Genomic DNA, 16,074 nt, shown 5'->3' on the forward strand with positions numbered 1-16,074 from the left:
CTTGAATCTCAAAAGACTCCATTTAAATAGTATATCAGATAGGCAATTAAACTGTGCGCAGCTATTACAGAAAGGTGGATTTCTACCCTTATGTGTGACTGTTTGTGTGTTACCATCCTAATGTTTTTACATTAAACACTAATCCAGTAATTTGCATTCAGTTAGATGTTCAATACAGTTTCTGCATGAAAATAAAGCTTTTGCTGACTTTAATTTAAAGAGCAGCAGGAGAGTCATTGCTGCTTATTCTTTAAACTGTTAGCACCTCATTTATACTGTGCACTGTGGCTGGGTTAAATTTCTGCCTGTAAATGGTGGATGGATCAATGCAGGCTGCAAATGTTAGACACTTCTTAAGAGCTGCTGCTTAAGAGACACTAATTATTTCAAAGAGCTACAGCTTAAAAATGACTGAAATTACTATTAGTGATATCTTTGTAGAGATGTTAGTCCAGTTAAAATGGTCTGCATTGCAGAGCCATGTTGACTAGTGTTAAAGTGTCACCCAGAGATTGCAAGAACTGCAGACGCTGGAATCGGAGTCAATATGATGTGGAGCTGAATGGTGTAAGCCCGAAACGCTGACTTAACTGCTCCTCTGATGCTTCCTGACTGCTGTGTTCCTCCAGCTCTACATTGTACTGATTAGAAGTATCAACCACTAAACTTGATGACAATAATTTATGGTCCATAATGCTATATAAAGAAAGAATATAATTAACAGATAACAAGCTGTTATCCAAGCTGGATGAACACAGCAGGCCAAGCAGCATCAGAGATGCAGGAAAGCTGACGTTTTGCACCTGGGCACTTCTTCAGAATATAAGTAACTAGTGTTTATGTAGTTGAGTTCTGAGGAAAGGACATTCAACCCAAGACATCAACTTGATTTCTCTCCACCAATGCTGTCAGACCTGCTAAGGTTTTCCAGCAATTTTTATTTTTGTTTCTGACTTGCAGTATCTGCTGTTCTTACAGTTTTTATTTAGCGTTCATGTCATGCTTTTCTGGATATCCCAAAGGACTTTAAACTGATAAATCGTTCTTTATGAAATGTGGAATATTAACCTGTAAAGATTCTGGTTGAGGGCTGTTTTAACTACAGCAGAAATTTGGATGAGCTGAAACTTAAAAGAGGATCAAAGTTTGTCCAACCCATCACAAGAATGATTAAAGATCAGTGATAATGGGAACTGAAGATGCTGGAGAATCCAAGATAACAAAGTGTGGAGCTGGATGAACACAGCAGGCCCAGCAGCATCTTAGGAGCACAAAAGCTGATGTTTCAGGCCTAGACCCTTCATCAGAAAAAGCCAAGATGCTCCTTGGCCTGTTGTGTTCATCCAGCCCCACACTTTGTTAACAAAAATGATTAAATATGGGGGAGCCTTAAATGAAAGCTTCAGCAGGTTTGGAGAGTGGGATACTGTAGTGACTTGGGAATGGGTAGATAGTTAAATGGAATGGATAATCTCACCTTATTGGAGAAGTCAGGGAGGGGTTTAAACGAGATCAGGGATAAAAGAAATGAGGGACATTTTTGCTTTCCAAGAAAATGCTGGAGCAATGAGTAGTTTTGGTAGAGGAGATCCATGCCTGAATGTGGTTTTGTGGCCAAGCTAGATGTTATGCTGGATGGTTAAACCCGTGATAGGTTACAATATGACACAAAGCTGGGTGGCAGTGTGAAATGTGAGGAGGATGTTATGAGAATACAGGGTGGCTTGGACAGGCTAGGTGAGTGGACGGATGCATGGCAGATGCAGTTTAATGTGGATAAATGTGCGGTTATACACTTTGGTGGCAAGAACAGGAAGGCAGATTACTATCTCAATGGAGTCAAGTTAGGTAAAGGGGAAGCACAATGAGATCTAGGTGTTCTTGTACATCAGTCAATGAAAGCAAGCATGCAGGTACAGCAGGCAGTGAAGAAAGCTAATGGCATGCTGGCCTTCATCACAAGAGGAATTGAGTATAGGAGCAAAGAGGTCCTTCTGCAGCTGTACAGGGCCCTGGTGAGACTACACCTGGAGTATTGTGTGCAGTTTTGGTCTCCCAATTTGAGGAAGGACATTCTTGCTATTGAGGGAGTGCAGCGTAGGTTCACGAGGTCAATTCCCGGAATGGCGGGACTATCATACGTTGAAAGATTGGAGCGACTGGGCTTGTATACTGAGAGAGATAATGGGAACTGCAGATGCTGGAGATTCCAAGATAATAAAATGTGAGGCTGGATGAACACAGCAGGCCAAGCAGCATCTCAGGAGCACAAAAGCTGACGTTTCGGGCCTAGACCCTTCTTCAGAGAGGGGGATGGGGGGAGGGAACTGGAATAAATAGGGAGAGAGGGGGAGGCGGACCGAAGATGGAGAGTAAAGAAGATAGGTGGAGAGAGTGTAGGTGGGGAGGTAGGGAGGGGATAGGTCAGTCCAGGGAAGACGGACAGGTCAAGGAGGTGGGATGAGGTTAGTAGGTAGCGGGGGGTGCGGCTTGGGGTGAGAGGAAGAACCGGTTAGGGAGGCAGAGACAGGTTGGACTGGTTTTGGGATGCAGTGGGTGGGGGGGAAGAGCTGGGCTGGTTGTGTGGTGCAGTGGGGGGAGGGGACGAACTGGGCTGGTTGAGGGATGCAGTAGGGGAAGGGGAGATTTTGAAACTATGCTCTTGAGTTTAGAAGGATGAGAGGGGATCTGATTGAGGCGTATAAGATTATTAAGGGATTGGAGGCAGGAAGCATGTTTCCGCTGATGGGTGAGTCCAGGACCAGAGGACACAGTTTAAAAATAAGGGGTAGGCCATTAGGAACAGAGTTGAGGGGAAACTTCTTCACCCAGAGAGTGGTGAATATATGGAATGCTCTGCCCCAGAAGGCAGTGGAGGCCAACTCTCTGGATGCTTTCAAGAAAGAGATAACAGAGCTCTTAAAGATAGAGGAATCAAGGGTTATGGGGATAAGGCAGGAACAGGATACTGATTGTGGATGATCAGCCATGATCATAATGAATGGTGGTGCTGCTGGTCCGAAGGGCCGAATGGCCAACTCCAGCACCTATTGTCTATTGTCTAATATATTTAAGCCTGCATTTCTTGGAGTTTAAGATGTGAAAATGCGAGTCATGACAAAGGGAATGATCAAGATGGCGAAGTGTTGCCCTGGGTATAAAGATGGAGATTCGAGCAGCTCAACCGCTGCAGAAATATTTTGACAAATGGAGGGCGAGAGCTAAGACAGTTTATAATTTCAAAATAAGACCATATGGCAAAAGAGCAGAAGTAGCACTGTAGGGGATCTAATCTCATCTAAATTCAACAGGTGATTGGGAAGGCAAATGGAAAGTTGAAAACTGAAAGAACCGCTGAAACAGGCCCTTCGGCCCAACAAGTCCACACTGTGCTAAGATGCTAAGCTTTCTATAATTCATGGACTCCTAAATCCCTCTGTCCTGTAGCTTTCTCATTTAAATAATATTCCACTTCTCTATCCTTCCTGCCAAAGTGCAGAGTCTCACACTTTCCCACATTATATTTCATCTACTAAGTTCTTGCCCACTCTCTTAAGTTCTATCCCCTGCAGATACTTTGCATCATTCTCACCACTTGTCTTCCCATCTACTTTTGCGTCAGCTGCAAATTTGCAAGTCATTAATATAAATTGTAAATAATTCTGACCCCAACACTGATACCTGAGAGACTCCACTAGTTACAGGCAGCCATCCTGAAAATGCCCTGCCTTATCCCATCTCTGTCTTCTTTGTGTTATCCAGTCCATTATCCATGCTAATATACTATTAGACCAACACCCTCCAACACCCTGGGTTCTTACCTCATGCTACCTTGTTGTTTTAATGTTGCTTTACATACAGACAATGATTGGAGTGGATCGTGGATGTAAGTGGTCGATAATACAAGGAGGTGCTCAGAGATGGTCTTATCTTTAAACAAGACCATCATAAAGATAAAAAAGTCAAGGTATCCAGGAATGTGGATCAGGTTTTAAATGGAACTAGAGAACGAGAGAAGAGACAAGAGCAGTGGAAGAAGGGGAGGAAAGGTTAATTCAACTAGGAATTGAAAAGAAGAGTATGCCAGATGAAAGGAAAAGCTGAGGGAGGAAAGGAAGAGTATTATGTAATCTCCAATTATAGTTGGTAGCAAATGCAGCATTTCTTTGGAAAAGGACAAAAAAACTGCAGATGCTAGAATCCAGGGTGGACAAACAGGAGGCTAGAAAAACACAGCAGGCCAGACAGCATCTTTTCTTTGGACAGCAGCATTTCTTTGGAAAGCTGTGTTTCACTATTTCTGCATTACAACAGTGTGCATTGGTTGTAATGATTTAGTATGTCTTGAGGTCATGAATGGCACAATATAAGTGAGTTCTCTCTCATAGAGACGTGGCACTCATAAACCATTATGTGCATTTAGCTTTACTGGAACAAGAGGCTTTGATCCAATAGCAGATGCGTTGGCCCATTTTTGTGCATTATTTTGTGATCCCTGTAGGTATGGGTCATGTAGACTCAGGAATACAGCCAACAGTGTGCAAACTGCAAGTCAGCATTTGCTTGCAATCAGTTAATGTAAAAGCACTTTAACTGAGGGGTCATTGAAAGCCTTCAGGTTTCTTTAGAGATTATAGGTTCAGCGCCATCATCACCTACTTAAGCAAAGATTTATCTCCTGATCTTCCCCCACCAGAGTCTCTGACAAAGAGCTGCATCACAATGAAGGGGAGAATTGTCCTGGCAGTTAACTCAATTAAAAGCATCAAGGGTCTTATGCCAAACCTAACAGCAAAAATAATCCTCCAGTGCAGATTTACCACAAAGCTTCAAGATAACAAAGCGTGAAGCTGGATGAACACAGTGGGCCAAGCAGCATCTCCGGAGCACAAAAGCTGACGTTTCGGGCTTAGACCCTTCATCAGAGAGAACGATGAAGGGCCTAGGCCCGAAACGTCAGCTTTTGTGCTCCTGAGATGCTGCTTGGCCTACTGTGTTCATCCAGCTCCACACTTTGTTATCTTGGATTCTCCAGCATCTGCAGTTCCCATTATCACTACCACAGAGCTTCAGTCTTGTTTAAAGTTCTTAAAAACAGTTGGTCTTATAGAATATTTAAATTGCAATTATAATGAATAAAAATGCATGTTGTTAATAAATAGTAACACGAGAGACAAATTCAGAAATTGCTGGAGAAACTCAGCAGGTCAGGCAGTTTGTGAAAAGAGAAACAGAGTTAACATTTCAAGTCCAGTGCCTCTTTAATAGCATGAAAATTTGGTATAAAGATCAGCAGGTATGCCAGGTTACTGTACATTTATAAACTGTTACAGTCCAAAGAATGCATTTCTAAAAATTTATACCATTTCTTTCCCTCTTCAAGATAATGGTTACATAAATTTGGGGCATAGGATGTAGTCTGGGGCTAATGCAGTTTGTCTGATGGTTATACCAGGCTAGAAGTGTTCTCTTTAACAGTTTTACTGCCACTAGGCTGAACTCATGCATGGGTCAAAACATGAATTTATCCCAGAGGAAATTTAAAAGAGGGTGTACAATTTAGACGTCTAATTCTAATTCAGTTAGGTTTTAAGGTTCCCCAAAAATGATCAGTAAATTTAAAAAGCTACTTTAAAATTCGCTGTCTGAGATTAAGTGGTTTGTAGGGAATGAGTCATGCTGTAATAGGCCATCAATGGCCAACAGTTTAGTCTGAAGCCTGAGTGTGAGCTGATCTCCTTTGATCAGTCTCGGTGAAAACACCAAAAAACTGCATTCTTCTGGATTTTTGCACTTTTACACATAGAAAGCCATGACCCGTCACTCAAAGCAATGAATAGCTTACAGCTTTCACAGGTGGTGTGTCATATCATTATTCATCCTTCCTATCGACCTACAATTACTGTGTCAGTCTCACAAGGGAAACAGGCTTTTCAATTGCTGGAGCCAGTTCACTGGAACTGTGCATTAATTTTATCTAAATGCTTCATTCCACAACCTCAGCTAACAAAGATCTTCGTTTTGAAATTTTGTGTTTACTACCAGAGTTTCAGATCTATGAAGAACTTCTTTTAATGCAGCAAGTTCTCAAGCTAGTAAATATTAGTGTAAGAAAAGCCTTTGAAATGTGAATAAGAGTTTTGTAAAAATCCCATGGACAAACATGTTAAACAGGTAAAGAGGTGTTTAAAATTGCAACAGCAAATGGTAGCATTACCTGGCAAAAGTGGCTACAGGCATTTGGAGGCTATCAGTATTATGCCACCTGAAAGAATGGCAGAAGCTAATTCAATAGTAACTTTCAAAAGATATTTTAATAAATACTTGAAATAATGGGGAAAAAGCGGAGAAATCATATTAGAGAATACAAAGTGTAGAGCTGGATGAACACAGCAGGCCAAGCGGCATGTTAGGAGCAGAGAAGCTGACATTTCGGGCATAGACCCTCTCTGATGAAGGGTCTAGGCCCGAAACGTCAGCTTTTCTGCTCCTAAGATCCTGCTTGGCCTGCTGTGTTCATCCAGCTCCACACTTTGTTATCTCGGATTCACCAGCATCTGCAGCTCCTAATATCGCTGGGGAAATCATATTAACTGGATAGCTCTATTTTAAGTGCCAGCACAAGAATGATGAGCCAGTGTCATTCTTTTTATGCTATACTATTCTGTCTTTACAATAGTTGCATGATCAGGTAATCAACAAATCAAAAGATTTTGTTTGCACATTAAATTAATAAATTCATTTTAGAAGCAAGGTTATTGTAAGCGAATGCAATGAGATGAACAAGCAATGTTGGTTAGACTGACTTCCTCAAGCTTTGAGACACTGCATCTTGTGTGACCACCCAGTGGATGGTAGAGAGACTGAAAAATGACTGATAGCATTCACTGTCTCAGGCAGACGACAAGCCAGATACCAGTCTAACACTCATGAATTGTACTCCAGGAAGGAGTGTGGAGAGGAGGGAAGGAAACTGAGGATAAGGGTGGTCTTATGAAGATACAGCAGTTTTTAATAGAAAGCTTTTCTGCACATGGATATCTTTTACAGCATGTCATAACACCACAGTAAAGGCACCCTAACTAGTTCATCTCTCAGATTTATTTAACAAAGAACAGGTTAAAATATACATAAATAGATTCAATCTGTATTTACACATTCTGTACGTCTACAAATTATGTACATATTTTTTAAAGTGCATGTAACTAGTGAGATAATGTGCATAACATTACCTTTAAACCCTAACCCAGATTGCAATATAAATGTCTAAAGTATTTTAGGAAATCATTGTAAATTGATAACAATTCCAGAAAAAAAAACTCCATATTAACATTTAGATATTTATACACTGATACCACAGTGTAATCTCTTGGCTGATATTCCTGTAAATAGATGGCATTGGTAATGACATGGTCTGAATAGTAATTTGTTCAAATTATTGTTCTTGGCTGTTGGTCTCCTGGCATCGTTGGGTCAAACTGTTTTGACTCCCGTGGTTTTGTGAAGTTTATTGGTCCTAAATGATTACTTACTGGCCCTTTGTCCAACTTCTCTAGTCTCAGTTTGGCACAGTAGGGCAGAAAGTTAGTCATCGACATACACGAAGCTGTCAGCTCACACACATCTTTGCATTGCCTCCGGTAGATTTATCCTATAAACTGGAAAAATCCCACTGTGATGGAGCAGACAATGTATTTGTACCTTTCACAACTGTTTCAATGGGGCCATTTGTCTTGTTAACACTGGTAGATTTGATGCAATGTCCTTGTGTGGTGTTATGGTCAGGGTTTTTGAACAGCATTCATTCTATCCATCTTATTCAGGGACCTGGGCTATTGACTGGCAATACTGATGAAATCAGTTTTTGTTTTTAAAGCATTTTATGAGTGAGTTGCATCTTCAAAGGCCTACTTCGCAGAACATGTCTTGCTCTCAGGACCACGGCTAATGGTGAGGGACACCATTCACATCCCTAACTAAAGAGCAAGTGCACAAGGAGCTTTAGCTGAGGAACCACAATTAAAGAAGGATGACCATCAGGAACCCCGTTAAAGAGTTGAGTTCCATTATTAAGGCTATAATGCTGCTGCAAACTGGTAAAACCTCCAAACGCAATACCAAGTGGTGTCCCATTACTCAAGCGTGCACTGGCTGTCTGTGCATTCATTTAGTTGAGTCAACTGAACAGAGCAAGTTATGGGGCATGCCCTCTTAAACGTAGTGTGTTAAATGTAACCAATGGCCATAAAAGGCGCCCGCAACACACTGACCCCATGTTCGCTGCATGACAGTGGTGTATTGCCCAGCGAGCACTTCAGTATTAGGGAAAACTCGATTGTCCCACCATCTTCCTTAAAATGTGCCTCCTTCATCATCTTGAACAGGAACAATGTGTCGAAGGCGAGCTCAGATTCATCGTGCTTGTGCCAGGTGATGTTGCTGCAACACACAAAATGAGATGAGACTGGGTGCAAGGAACAGCCGAATAAATCAGAGCACATTTCCTAGAATAAGCCTTCAGTTTTCTAAACGAACACAGTGGCACAACAGAAGCTGTGAATGAATAGTTGAGCACAAGGGACAAAAAAAATTGCAAATTCACTCCCCTGCATCCTCTCATCTATTCAAAACCATGCCCTTTTATGACTCTATTCAGTGAACAGTCATCAATTAGACTGTACATTTCTATAATCTTCACTTCTCTTAGAGTCCACGAAGACAGGCTGCCCAGTGACATTCATCAATGTATTTGATCATGTTTGACATTGATTTGTCATGATTTCTCAAATATTTATTCTATGTACAACAGACGACCAGCCTAAACATCATAAACGCACTGCCAGAGGACAGACAGCAGATCACTCCCTCATCTGCTTATATGGGTTGACCCATAAGAAACAGGAGTTGGCCGTTCAGCCCATCTAGGCTGCTCACCATTCAATAAAGTGATTTTGGCCTTGAGTCCACTCCCCTCTCCTCCCAATAGCTTTTCACACCCATGTTCATCAGGAATCTATCCACCTTGATTTAAAAAATATTCACCCACTTATTTTTCTGATCATTTTCCTGATGAAGGGTCTAGGCCCAAAACGTCAGCTTTTGTGCTCCTGAGATGCTGCTTGGCCTGCTGTGTTCATCCAGCTCTGCACCTAGTTATCTCAATGAACCTCTCTTTCTGAGGGAAAAGGTTCCAACACCCACAAATTCATCACATTTCAGTCTTAAATAGAAAAACTTGTAATTTTGAAATTGTAGGCCTTAATGCATCGCTCTCACAAGGGTGCGGTATCAAAGGGAAGCAAATTCCAACTAGTCAACGGCCAATTAATTCATCATTGTTTTATGCTAATTGGGTGTGTGCCCCATTGCACAAAGGGATTACCAGCTGAGGGAAGAGACAGTGAGTTTACTTTAGAGCTACAGCAAGAGCTGATCTTCTTCCCACTAAGCTTCACATAACCCAACCTCGATGGACACATGGAATGCCTGTATGTGTTAAGTACACCACATGGTACCTGCTACAGAGTGGTTTACGAAAGTGGCTCACCACACCACCTTCTCAAGGGCAATCTTTGCTGGCCCAGCCAACAATGCCCTTATGAATTGGACAGACAGCTTGGGTGTGGAGACTGTAAGACAGGATGATGGTAACCCGAGGTCCAGAACTTCACAATTGCAATGGGCTGCCAGACATAAAAATACACCGCAGCAACATGCTCCAATCAATTTTAAAATAATGTTTAGTTTGCTGCCAGCATTTCTGGTGTTCTCAGAATATTATCACCTCTCTCCTTGCTCTACATCTCCACAGGGACAGGTCTACCCCTTACACAATGTCCAAGGATCATGTAAACCTGTTGATGAGGAATGTTGTCATGAATACTTGAACAGGTAGGTCACCGCAGCCTCACTCACTCCTCACCTGACATTTCTGCACATTTCCACCAGTGGTTTCTGGAACACTGTCAGAAGTTTGCCTCAACTGATTTTCCCCAACCCAGGGACTTAAAGACAGATTTAAAAGTATCAACTAATAAAAAAGAAACTGGTTGTCGGAAATCAGAAACAAAACAGAAAACGTGTTGGAGAAACTCAGCATCTGCGGAGAGAAAAACAGCTAACATTTTGACTCTTCAGATTATTATGGCATCCACTATCACAAACTCTGCTGCATGTCTTTGTGGCATCAACCACAGGATCGTGCTCTTCTGTCTGACCCTGCAAACCGCTAGATCAGATTCCTGGTGACAACGGTGAGTTACTTACATTGCTGGGTAAAGATTAGTTTGGTTTTATGTTTCCTCACCGTGTGGTTTTGCTGGCAGTGATCCCTTGCGTTTTCACTCTGATCTCTGCCTCCAGCATCACTCGATCTGGGTTGGCGATGTGCAGGTTCAGTTGTGCTTGGAGTACATTCAGATTCAGATACTCCGGCCTTAGGAAGAATTCCATCTTCCTCTCGTCATCTGTGAAACAAGGAATATCTTTTGTCAGCTCTTCGACTTCACTTGAAACAGCCCTGCCTGGCTACGTTTGAAATTAAGCAAAACCCATTGCATCCAATTGACAGGCAGCTGACAAGAGTTCCAAAATTATTTGTGCATAAAGAAGTTGCACATAAACGTGAAACTGCTCCCTCATTCTTTCTCCAGATGAGGAATCATATGGTGTGTGGGGTGAAGAGTAAAATGAGGTGGTTATTTTTAATGTTTAATAATGAACAGGCAGGACTTCTGCCTCACCATGCTGTGGATCTGGGTTTGATTTCTACCTGCAGGTGACTGCCTGTGTGCAGCTTGCACATTCACAGAATCCCTACAGTGAGGAAATAGTGAGGCGATGGCCTACTGTTACTATCACTGGACTGTTAATCCAGAGACCCAGATAACATTCACCAGTGGCCCAGGTTCACATCCCACTATGGCAGATGGTGAAATTTGAATTCAATAAAATATCTGGAATTAAGGATCTAAAGATGACCACTGTCGATTGTCAGCAAAAACCCATCTGGTTCACTAATGTCCTTTACCGCCATCCTTACCTGGTCTGGCCTACATGTGACTCCAGACCCACAGCAGTTTGGTTGACTCTTAACTGCCCTCTGGGCAATTAGGGATGGGCAATAAATGCTGCCTAGTCAGTGGCACCCTCATCCCATGAATGAATAAAGAAAAAAAAATTGGCCCAACAAGTCCACACCAACTCTCCAAAGAGCATCCCACTCGGACTCTGTCCCCTACTGCACACCCATAACCCTGCATTTCCCATGGTTAATCCACTTAACCTGCACAGCTTTGGATTGTGGGAGGAAACCGGAGTACCTGGAGGGAACCCACGCAGACACAAGGAGAATGTGTAAACTCCACACTGACACAGACCGGTACCCGAGGCTGGAATTGAAGACGGGTCCTTGGCACTGTGACGCAGCAGTGCTAATCACTGAGCCACCATGCCATTCTCCCCCGTGTCTGCGTGGGTTTCCTCTGGGGGCTCCAGTTTCTTCCCACAGAGATGTGCACGTTAGGTGGATTGGCAATGGGAAATGTTGGGCTATCGGGTGGGGGGGAGGAAGGGTGGGATGTTCTTCAGAGGATTAAGGTGGACTCGAAGGGCTAAACTGTCTGATTCCATCCTGCAGGGGTCCTATGATTCTAAGAATATTTACTGACTGGAGCCAGAGTTCCTGAATTTCAGACTCTGTAGCAATTCTCAGCATACATGTGTTACAAGAATTAGTGCAGCACAGTACTGAATGTAATTACCCATTCCCAAATTCTAGCAAGGCCATTGTTGGGAGACTTCCGGTGTCAAAATATAATATCTAAACTCCTTTTTCCTCACTGGTTCTTACCATCCCATCTTCTTGCTGAATTGCACAGGCTATACTTTCAACTTTCCCTGAACTCTCAGCTCATGCTCCATGTGTGAATTCCCTCTCTCCCAGCCTCAGGGAGGTGCTCTTGGGTATTTTTTGTCTTACAAGCGTAAGGTCTTTAAAACAAAAATATCTAATTGCCTTTGCAGCACTGAATTCACCATCATCCATGGCAGACATAGTGAGAGAGAGGGGCACTTCATAAATCACTACTAAGTATTTCTCAGCGATTTTAACAGTTGAGATTTAAGAGAGGTTTTTAAAAAAAATCACAAGCTGGCTGGATTGGGTGGATAGGGAGAAACTTTTTCCTCTCATAACAGTAATAAAAAAGAAGCTATGGATTTAAAGTAATGTGCAACTGAAGTCAGAATGATATGAGGAAAAACAAAAAACTGCAGATGCTGTAAATCAAAAAACAGAAACAGAAGTTGCTGGAAACCCAGTTATGAGGGAAGGTCACCAGACCCAAAACACTAGCTGATTTCTCCTCACAGATGCTGCAAGGGCTGCCGAGTTTCTCCAGCAACTTCTGTTATTGATGTAAGAAAAAAAATCTTTTTTAAAATCACACAGCCAGTAATTCGGATCTGGAATACATTGCCTGGAAACGTGGGAGAGGCAAGTTCAATCAACACACTCAAGATGGACAACGGATTATTATTTGAATACAAATAATGTGCAGGGATAGGGGGAAAAGGCAGGAGATTGCCAGTAGGGAATGGAACTGTGATGGGCCGATTGGCCTTGTTCTGGGCCTTAGCCATTTTGTGAGGTGAGGTTTACTGTCCCTCTCTCCCTGGTTCACCTGCAGGTCCTTTTCAAATTTTCCTGCAAGACTACTGCTTTTCCCAAAATAAAGCACCCTACCCTTTTTTTCTAATTTCGCAACAAGTTGGAAGCAGCTGTGAGCTAACATTATGTTTTTTTTTACAAACAAGTGCATTAGCACACGCTGTATCAATTCACATGTTTAAAGCTTAATCATTCCCGATTCGATTGAAAACAAAATGCTGTGGATTCTGGAAAAATCTGAAACAAAAGAGCTGGAGAAACTCAAAAATTGCTTTTCCAGCAATTTCTGTTCTTGTTTCTGATTCACAGCATCTGGAGATCATTCAGTTTTTAGTTGGAGAAATTCTAGCAGCATCTATGGGGAGAAAAACAGAGTTATTGTGTCCCTTCTGAATGGATGCTGACAGACCTGCTGAATTTCTCTGCCAAATTCTGGTTCTTAGAATCAGAGACGTACAGTATAGAAACAGACTCTACAGTCCAACTGTTCCGTGCTGACCAGATATCCTAAATTAATCTAGTCCCCATTTGCCAGCATTTGGCCTATAGCATCCTGAACTCTTCATACACCCATCCAGGTGCCTTTTAAATGTTGTAATTGGACTAGCCCCCTGTCGCCTGGCAGCTCATTCCATACACACACCACCCTCTGTATGAAAAAGTTGCTCCTTAGGTCCCTTTTATATCTCTCCCCTCTCACCTTTAAGTATTGCCGTCTAATTTTGGAGCCCCTTAACCAGGGAAAAGACCCAATTCACCCTATCCATGGCCCTCATGAATTTATAAACCTCTATAAGGTCACCCCTCAGCAGGGAAATTAGCCCCAGCCTATTGACCATCATCTCCCTACAGCTCAAACCCTCCAACCCTGACAACAGCCTTGTGGCTCTGTTCTGGACCCTTTCAAGTTTCAGAACATCCTGCCTGTAGCAGGGAGACCGGGTTTCTCCAACATTCCCTGTTCCTTCTACATTTCACGGACTCCCAACAAAGACAACTTCTGCCTTGACCCAGTCTCTACTCCCAACCCCTTTGACCTGTCGGCAGAAAATCAACACCGTTACTTACGCCCAAGTAAACGCCCTTGATAGCCTTTTATTTTCTTACAGGGGTAGCCCAGTTTGCAACAGGTGTAGAAGCGCTTCATGAACATCAGGAGATGCCAAAGTGGGAAAACTTTCCAGGGGGGTTCGGTCGAGGCGGTGGTGATGGTCACTTGATATTTGACTGTATCGGCGCCTGGGGCCGAGCCGCTGGTGCTGGAGGACCAGCTCTCGCTGGACCTGGAACAGTGAGGGTGCCTGAGCCTCAGGAAGGTCTCTCTCCTGCCCATCCTCTTGTTACTGCCAGTCTCCGGGGTGTCATCCCTTAACTCCATCTCCAGGCCACCGCTGAGGAAATCGTAGAGGGGGCCAGGGTCCAGGGACGGGGTGGGGGAAGCAGCAGGGAAGGCGGATTGAGCCCAAGGGAGGCTCAGCAACAGGCAACAAGCGAATGCAGCGCCGAACATCATCCTTGGTCTCCCGTGGGCACTGGAAAGCAGTGCGCAGCTCCAGCAGCTCGTTGTCAACTCCCTGTGCATGAGGCAGGGCAACTCAGGATTGCAGGACAGAAGCAGTGAACCAACCCACATCTATATAATCCTCAAACAACTCATTAGTCCCGGTGACACTTTGTGTTTCAGCATCCCGAGGGTGTGTCTAGCCTTGTGGCGTCGGCCGATATTAGAGGAAATTTGCCTATGAATGGGATGATAATAGGGGTACAATACCTCTGTCCGTAATAGCGAGCATTGCTCCCACATCAGTGGGGAATCGGCAGCCACTCACCAATTCAGAGAAAGAGCCTGGAATTTAAAAGGATGCAACACAGAGCTGACATAGTTTGAGATTTGAATTGCTTAACATGTCACCTCGCAAAATTGTTTTACACAATTCCTAATTCAGGGCAACGCGTCTGACTTCATAAACTTTGTAATGTTTACTCTCGTTTCGAACTAAAATAGAACGAAATAATGCAGACGCTGGAGGTCTGAAGCAAAAACTCAGCACACGCGGCAGCATTGATAACAAAGTGTGGAGCTGGACGAACACAGCAGGCCAAGCAGCATCTCAGGAGCACAGAAGCTGACGTTTCGGGCCTAGACCCTTCATCAGAGGCATGTGTGGAGAGAGAAACAGTAGATTTCAGTTCTGAAGAACGGTCACTAGACTCGAGACCTCTCTCTCTCTCCACAGATGCTGCCAGACCTGCTGAGTTTCTTTAGCTGTGTCTGGTTTTGTCTCCTTTGTTTCTCACCCCGAATTTTTAGAAGTCACAAGACTGTTTTGCTTTGTTCATAACCTTACGCAAAGAAATGATAATGAAATTGGACGATGCCCACTGCTATTGAACTTTATGATCTGAAACCAGCTGCTTGGATAGATGGAGGAATCAATCAAAACTTTCAGAAGTGAGTTTGCTAAATGTTTCATTTAGAAGACTTCAGACCATAAAATGTAAGATCATAGATGTAGGAACAGAAATAGACCATGTGGCCCATTGACTCTGCTCCACCATTTGATCATGGCTGGTATGTTTCTTAAACCCCATTCTCCTGCCTTCTCCCAGTAACCCTTGGTTCCCTTGTCAGTCAATAATCATTCATCTCTGTCTTAAATGCTCTCAATGACTTGTCCTCCAGTGATCCACCAAACTCTGGCTGAAGAAATTCCTCCTCAGCTCAGTTCTAAAGGGTTGTCTCTCCCCTCTAAGGCTGTGCCCTCAGCTCTTGGTGTCTCTCCTACTAGTGGAAGCATTTTCTCCATGTCCACCTCACATCCAGATCTCTCAGTATTCTGTAAAATTCAGTCAGACTTCCCCACCATCCTTCTAAACTCCATCAAGTACAGACTCAGAGTCCCCAATGACTTTGTGAGAAAGGGCAGGCAAGTTAGAGGAAGACAAAAAGGCGAAATAATGTGGTGGCTGGAAATCTATATCACAGAGAATTGCAGGGGAAGCTCAGCCATTCTGTGGAAAAATAAACAGTTAACGGTTTGAAAACAAAAACAGAAGTTGCTGGAAAAGCTCAGCAGGTCTGGCAACATCTGTGAGGGAGAAAACAGTGTTAATGTTTTGGGTCCAGGGACCCTCCCTCTTTTTTGTTCCTGATTTACAGCAATTGCAGTTCTTTCTGTTTTTAGTTAATGGTTTGAATCTTGTATGACTTCTTCAGAACCAGGGAGAAATAGCAAGCTCCTTCAGAGGATCTGGAGAGGTACAAAGATCTCTTGATGTGTTGAATCATTTTAGGATCACTGAAGATTACATAAAAGAAGTTTATATTTGTGTTAAAGTTTACTGACCTTGCAATGGATCTTTCTTTTATTAATTTCGGGGATGTGGGCATCACTGGCTAGGCC

This window comes from Stegostoma tigrinum, chromosome 26 (genome assembly GCF_030684315.1).
Source record: "Stegostoma tigrinum isolate sSteTig4 chromosome 26, sSteTig4.hap1, whole genome shotgun sequence".
Lineage (NCBI taxonomy): Eukaryota > Metazoa > Chordata > Chondrichthyes > Orectolobiformes > Stegostomatidae > Stegostoma > Stegostoma tigrinum.